At 42.6% G+C, this 8067-nt stretch overlaps 1 long non-coding RNA gene across 41 annotated transcripts in view; it reads left to right on the plus strand.

Moving 5' to 3' along the window:
- The window catches only part of LOC101704410 (uncharacterized), a 44800-nt gene that overhangs the window by 6533 nt on the left and 30200 nt on the right, over positions 1–8067 (plus strand). For 40 of the 41 annotated variants that reach the window (XR_015445296.1, XR_015445304.1, XR_015445303.1 and 37 more), the window contains one exon: positions 5787–5927. This is a non-coding gene — a long non-coding RNA (uncharacterized LOC101704410). Of the gene's footprint in view, positions 1–5786; positions 5928–7520; positions 7721–8067 lie in introns of all 41 variants that reach the window. The other variant, XR_015445289.1, reaches the window with a different exon arrangement.

The following is an 8067-nucleotide window of genomic DNA, read 5'->3' on the forward strand; positions in this document are numbered from 1 at the left end:
TTTTAGCCCCTTGGTCTTAGCTGTTAGGAGATCTAGGTTCCTGCGATGTTGTGTGGCCACTGCTACTAGTGAGTCTATCTGGTCTGGAAGAAAGTCAATATTTTGGGCAAATTTGTCTAAGCTGTCCATCAAGTTCTTAGGTGGCTGTTGGTGATAGGAGAAAGATATGATTAGTTTTAAGGTCTCATGTCAGTAGTTACTGTTTATTATCTTCATTAAAGGCAGTTTTGGAATAATCTAGGATGATCTCAAAAGAAACAGGAAAAAACCCAAAAGATGTCATTTTATAACTGGGAACAGGGACCTCAAGAGTAGTAAACAAGACAGTAGTGAGATTATTCACACAATTTATTTAGAGGAAGCAAACTGTTTTATTGCTCTGGTTCACCAGAGTGGTTGGTGTTTTTGTCTGTTTTGGTACCGGAGATTGAACTCAGGACCTTGTGCTTGCGTGGCAGGTGGCAGAACCACTGAGCTAAATCCCCGGCCCTTTGCTTGTTTGTTTTGAAAAGAAACCTGAGGTCATCGACTGGTTTACAGGTGTACGAAGTTCATGGTCCCTGTTTTTTGTCTTTTGGTGTCTGAGGTGGCTTAGGCTTTATCCTAGAGGTGAATCTCACTACCCCCTGATCTTTAAGGGTAGAAGGAGTGGTTAATAGGGTTGTGAAAGGGCCTTTTCATTTGAGTGCGAGTTGGGGCTGGGGTCCACCTTCTTTTTAGGTCTTGATTAGGACCTGCTCACCAGAGCAGACTTCGGGTTGACAATTATTGTTAGTCCCCGGGAGTGGAAGAACCTTATTTTTATATTCCTGGAGGGCCTATTGGAAAGTTTCTAGATGGTTTACATGTTGAAGGAGATGTGAGGTTTTAATGTCAGTGAGCAGATCAGATGTCAAAAAGGGCCTCCATAAAGTATCTCAAATGGGCTGAGATTCAGTTTGGACTTGGGGGCTGGCTGAAGTCTCATTAAGGCAACTGGAAGAAGACCTATGCACTTACGGTAGGTTTTCTGACACAGCTTGGCTAAGATTTGTTTGCGAGTTTGATTGGCCCTCTCGACTTTTTCTCATGATTGGGGTCACCATGGAGTGTGGAGATGATATTTCTCAGTGCCTTGGCAACTCCCTGTGGAATTTGGGATGTATTCTCTATCACTCTGGATCAATCTAGGAAGTCTAAACCTAGGGATTATTTCTTTAAGGAGGTCTTTTACCACTTCTAGAGCCTGTCCTGACCTGGTAGGGAAGGCCCAGTAAAGGTGTTAATGCACACCAGGAGGTGTGTATATCCCTTACACATAAGTATGTGGGTGAAATTTATTTGCCAGTCTTTTTTCAGGAGAGGACCTATGCCTTTGTATTGGTTTAGGCAATGGGGGAGGAGGAGTCTGTGGGTTATGGAGGGTACAGGCAGGACATCCCTTATACATGTGGCTTATAACATTATTGACTTTAGGCCCTATAAAGCACCCATGTGCCACAGCAGTGCTGGCATCCTTCCCTAGGTAGAAGGCAGTATGTAGGGACTTACTGCACTTATTGGGGTAAGAACCCACATACCACCATTGGCCCTTTTGAGTTTTTCCCTCATTATCAATCATTTGAAGCTCTTCTGTAGAGTATCCTGGTTTTAAGGCAAGAGCTTGGAATGGGATTATGGGTAGAGCTGTTGATGGGCCAGAATCATAATTGGGGAGTAGCCTGTTTGGCAGTAGAATCTGCTTTAGAATATCCCTGGGAGACAGGGTCCATGGAGGCTTAATGTTTCCTGCAATGGACAACTGTTACCTCATTTGGGAATTTTACTGTCTTGAGGAGGTTGAGGATCTCTGGTCCATGTTTTATTGGAAACTGGTGACTAGTCAAAAGTCATGTTTTCTAGATGGCTGCATGTGCATGTTGGACCACAAAAACATATTTGGAGTCATTATATATATTGACCTTTTGCCCCAAGCAAATTGGAGAGCCCAGGTAAGGGCAGCAAGTTCCGCCTATTGGGCAGAAATCCCCAGGGGAAGTCCTCTTGCTTCACTGACTGAGTGGGGCTGACTGTGGCATAACCTGCCTTCCTAATGTCATTGTTCATGAAACTGAGGCCATCAGTGAACCATGTGCTAGCTGCCCCTGTTAATGGTTGGTCTCTCAGATCAGGACTGCCAGCATAATTTTGTTATGCTGTTCACACTCATGCTTTACTTGTGTTTTATCTGTTGGTTGGTTGGGAGGAGTGTGGCTGGGTTTCAAACAGTGTGAGACTAAAGAGATACATCTGTGTGGATTTTTTAAAAAATAAACCACACAGTTTTTGATAAACCACATTATGGTTGTTTTTAATAAGAATGACCTGATATTTAGTGAGGCTTTTTCCAGTTATCCTCAAATGTCCCTTGAGTTCTAAGAGAGACTTAACTTGCTGTGGAGTTAGAACTAAGAGTTTTTGTCCTAAGGTTATCTTAGAAGCTTCCTGGACTGAGTATCATAGTGGCTATTGTTTGCAGGCAGCTAGGCTAGCCCTGTGTTAATCCATCTAATCACTTGTAAAAATAACCAACTGGTTGGTATTTTGGGCCCAAAGGTTGAGTTAGCCCTCTCATGGCTACTTCTGTCTCTCACTCACAAAGAGAAAAAGTCTTAGTTAAGTCTGGGATTTCTAATGCTGGGGCCTGCATCAAAGGCCATTTTAAAGTGTGAAAAGCTTTTTGAGCAGCTGTTGTCCATGGAAGGGTTAAGTTTCTGGCCTCCCAAGTTGCCTCATACAGTGGTTTGACTATTACTCCAAAATGGGGTATCTATATGGGGCAGAAACCTGCCATTGCCAAGAAAGCCTTTTATTGCTGTTTGGACTCTGGGGGATCCACACACCAAATTGTGTCTCTCTGTTTTCCTAGAGGACAGCTGCCTTTGTTGTACAGTTAAAACATATCTCAGATGTGTCACCTATTGTTGAGAAATCTGGGCTTTGTGTTGGGATACCTTATAACCCCATTTTGCTAGAAAATTGAGTCTTAATGGGGTTTACTACTTGTAAGCCCTGAAAATCATTTTATGCTTACCTTGGTGTGCTCAGACCTTGTAGGGGGATGAGATAGACTGGGGTCATTTAGTTATAAACCTTGGAATACAGGAAGTCCTTAAGTGATTATGTCTATGTGCAGAGTTTTAAGGTAATAAGGGAGACAAAAATATCTCCTTTCTAGATAGAAAAGTATCTTTACTTTTTCTATCCTCATATTTTCAAAGTATCTTTACTTTTTCTATCCTGCTTCATGAGGACATATCAAAAGGACAAAGGAAGGGTGCTGTGACAAGAAGACAGCCACATGGTTTTTTTGTTTGGTTTTTTGTTTTTTGGTTTTTTTGTTTGGTACCTGGGATCAAACTCGGGTCCTTGTGCTTTCATTGCAGGTGTCCAAACCATTGAGCTAAATCCCTGGCCCCTGGACAGCCACATTTAAATGAAGGAATTGGAGTCCTTCCTCATACTATTTACAAAAATTAACTCAGGGTACATCAAATATCCACATTAGGACCTAAAACTGTGAAACGCTTGGAAAAAAATAAGGGTAAATTTTCACAACCTTGGATTTAGCAATGGTTTCTTAGAGGTGGCACCAGAAACACACATAACAAAAGAAAAAAATACATAATTGGCTTCATCAAAATTAAAATCTTTTGGGGGTGGAATGTAGCTCAGTGGTAGAGTACTTGCCTGCCATGGGACCAATCTCCAGGACTGCAAAAATAATTTTTTGAACTTATACACATCAAAACTCACCAAGAACTTGAAAAGACATCTCTTAGAACAGGAGAAAACACTTGAAAATAGTTTATCTGAAAAGGTTCTGGTACCCACAATATAAAGAGCCCATGCACCTCGACAACTTCCTGGTGCACATCCTGGCCATATATCAGATCTATAAATTAATTGAGGGAAAACAGACAACTTCACAATGTTGAGTCTTCCAAGAGAAAGGACCATCTTTCCTCGATTTATGTCTACTTTTGGGTCCTTCCTGAGTCTTAATGTTTTTCCAACCTGGGCCTTGCATACGCCTTGTACCTTATGGCACTGTAAGTGGGATCTTCTCTTCCATTATGGTCATATCATTTCTGGGAATGCAGGCCATTAAGTACTGTGTTAGCTTTGTATCCTATTCCTGTGCCACATTCTGTGATCGTTTGTGGGATATGTACATTGTACTATATTAAGAAAGTATGGCTACCTATTTTGTTGGACATTATTATTGATGTCTGTGATACTAACCTCTCATTTTCCTTTTTACTCAATGGTAATATTCTTTACATCTCCATCTCTGACCCAACACTGCTACTTCTGCCTTTTTCTCTGCCTATGTATCTGTCCCTCTGCTTGCCTCATTCTGCTACAGTATGTCATGTTACCACAACTTTCAGTGTAAGTGCTGATAACACCCATGTTCCATTTGAGCCTCAACTCCAGAAACTCCCAAACAGCACATCCACTCACGTCCCTGGCTTCTCCATGCTGTCACCTAATAAACACCTCAAACTCAGCACCTCACTCAGTGGCATTGGGAGAAGCTGGGCACTGTCCCCAGTCGTCTGTTTCTCTGCACATCCCACTGATGGGACAGTACAAGATCCCAACCAGTTTGCTGCTCTCCCCTCTCCTGCTGCCAGTCTCCTCCAAGTCCCTGACCTCTCACTTGGTCACTCCAACAGCCCATGAAGGTCTCCTCATTTCTACCTTCTCCCTCTACTTCTCCACCTCCTACAGCAGACAGAATGATGGTTGTAAAATTTGGATGTGATCACTGTAATGTTCATTTTGCTTGTGATTCTCCAGAGGGAAAAATGTTTCAAATTATTAACATTTCTCTCAGTTTCTACAACTGTACCATGTGAGTGCTATGCACATGCTTCAGATTTGACAGAGAGGCTGGACACCTGCATCAATAGGAAAAACATAGAATAATGGGCTGCAGAAGGCACTTCTGATGTTCAAAATCTATGTTTCTATTAATTGTCACAAAATCATTTTTTGGCTACACAACAAGTAGTTTTCTACATAATGGCATCATCTTAGTTATTATTCCCATGATGAAATTACACTTGTATAAGCAAATGGATGGTTTTGCTTTGGTTTGGTTTGTTTTTTGTGATACCGGGAACAAACCCAGGGTCTTCTCATTGAATAACATCCCATCTCTTTTCTATAATTTTATTTTAATACAGGATGTCACTAAGTCGCTACATTGTGCAGGCTCGACTCAAGCTTTAGGTTCTTCTCTCTGTCTCCCAGAGGACTGGGATTACAGACAAACATGACTACACACGGTTTAAACAAAATTCACTACTCCGCTGCTTAAATACACTTCACTTCTCCTCCAAGAATTATAAAATAAAAACCACAAATGACCCTGCTCTACACTTACAGTTTAAATAAGTAAACATGAGTAAATATGATAATTCTGTCATTATACTGAGAGGCATTGTGTTGTGTTTTGTTTTAATTGTGATACTGGGGATCGAACTCAGGACCTTGTCCATGTGGGTGGGCCAAGTGCTCTCCCAGTGACCTACACTGCCATCCCACTAAGGCCGTTTCAGTAAGAATTCAACTACTGTTGATCAGGTCTGACTGTTGCAAAATCCTCCTGAGCACCTCCCAACCATGTCTGCCTCTCAGGTTGAATAAAGCTGGTTTTCTTACTCATAGCAAAAGTTAAAGTGACACAGTTTACTGCACTTAGTGTTCTTCCTGCAAGCTTCTCCTCAAACCTCTGATGCAACTGTTCTTTATCCTAGATGGCACTAGATGCTGCGTCTCATGTGCCCAGAATTGAAGTTTATCCTCCCCTTCAGCATGCCACAGAACACCAGGAGTGAACTAGCATGGGAACCACTGTTTCAGATGAGCCTCCCAGGCCTCACCAACCTCAGACTCAGGTGGGTGACCTTGCGCATGAAGGCTGACATGGGTTCAGCACAGCAAAGATCAAACCTGCCTGCCTTGTTGTTTTTGGTGGGCAAAGCCAAGGCGACACAGGGCTAGTGAGCTGTCAGCCTAGTGACAGGACAGCACCATATGAGTGACTCCAAAATCAGCACCGTGGTTGCCCCAGCACCTGGTAGCACACTGCAGTCATCTGCCTTCTCCAAGAATTTAATAACCTATCCACCTGCCTGCTTTGGAGACATTAATCTGTCTCATTGCTTATGTACTCTAGGGAGTATGACCAAAAACCAGAAAAGAGGAACCCTGGTACAGGAATAACTTGTTCTCACCATATAGTCTATTATTTTCCCTAAGATTCACCATAGCAGAAATATCGACAAAACTAGCACCATGGCAGACCTAGTGTCATGACCCTATAAATCCAGCTACTCAAGAGGCTGAGGGAAGATGATTAGAAGTTTGATCCCAGCCTGGACAGCATAGCAAGACTATGTCTCCTAAATAAATAAATAAATGGAAAGCATGCCTAGGTTTCTACCTCAATGGCAGAGCAAATATGTGTTCAAACTCCAGTAGCAGAGATAGGGCATGGTAAAATGCTTTAGCACACTTCAGAAAGTAGCCTCCAGACTATCAAAATAAGCAGCTGCTGGGCTCTTGGTATAATTTCTTAAAAATATATTTTTAAAAGAATTTTTATAGCATTTACTACAAGAAAGTCTATTGTCAGTTATGTTCTATGACCTCACACTATAGCATAGCAACAAAACCCTGACCACTTCAGGTGTGCAAGGAGCTCTATAAAACAAGGCAGTGACCAGAGCCTCCCAAGTCCCCAGGATCTCAGGCAGGAATAGCCACCTGTACAATGTCCTCACTGTCTTGCCCACTAGTGGAGTCCTGGACAATGAGATGGTAAGCAGTTCTCCTGTACCCTCATCAACTCACATAAGTGGAGACCCCGACAAGGATGATGTGAACAGAGACACCCATGACCTGACCTTTTCAGCTATTTGTGGAGGCATTGAGGAGGTCTTGACCACCTCAGAAGTATGGCGGCCCCTAATGTAAGTATCTGATCTAGGGACCACATGTCCTGATGTAACAGCAAGGAGCCACATTCAGGTTGTGGCCACAGAAATTTGAGTTTCAGATCTGCATGAGCAGAGCAGAGTCACATAAAGATTTTAAAAAGATGAAAGTAAGTTTATTATGAAAGTACAGCAGATGTGAGCATAGTCAAATAATATATTACCACACAACCAGGCAGGAGACAGAACCAAAGATGAAGGGTCTTGCATGAGACAGAGTCTTGCACAGGCAGGAAAGAAAACACCACAGAAAACTCAGATTCTGAAATACCATGTTCAGACAAAAGTGACTTGGTGCCACTATGGCTATATGGCTGAAGGGACCATTCCTAGCTTTGGCAAGATTCTGGGAATGGTCATTTTTTGGTGTGTGTTAACAGTTATTGCTATACGCTCCTTTCTCGGGAGATAGACTTTCTACAGTAAGGCATGCTGTTGTGGGAAAGGGGAACAGCTTGTTGCTATAGCCAATACTACACCTCCCTGTTACAGCGAGTGCCACAGCTCTGAGGCACAGCCGAGTGTTACAGCTTGGTATCACAACTATTGCAGTTTGAAGACTCAAGAATCCAACAATCACTTGAAAAGGTGGAGAAAAACCTTTATTATGCCAGCAGACTCAGAGGAGTTTCTACTCTTGATGACTGAGCACCCTACCAGAATAAGCGCCTCCTTATATAGGGATCTACAGGGTAGGCGAGCATGCTCCCTAAAGCAGGGGGAAGGAGGAAGGGTTACAGAGCATTCCTGAAAGGGGCAGAGCTAACAGAACATTCCTGAGAGGGGCAGACCTAACAGGACATCCTCAGAGGGGCAGAGCTAACAGAATAGTCCTAAGAGAGCACACATTTCAAACAGATACAAAACATTTTGATATATTGGGCAGGAGCACTGCCCAGCAGCACAAACTGTTATACTTCTGGAACAAAACATTCTGTAAGGAAAAAACATGGCAGCAATGTAAGGACCTGTCATATTGTATAGCATTTCTCTATCATGCAAGCCAAGGTCTTCCAGGAAACCCTCATTTCACAGACTC

This window comes from Heterocephalus glaber, unplaced genomic scaffold, assembly GCF_053883595.1.
Source record: "Heterocephalus glaber isolate CG9 unplaced genomic scaffold, H.glaber_assembly_v1.0 deba00001610, whole genome shotgun sequence".
Lineage (NCBI taxonomy): Eukaryota > Metazoa > Chordata > Mammalia > Rodentia > Bathyergidae > Heterocephalus > Heterocephalus glaber.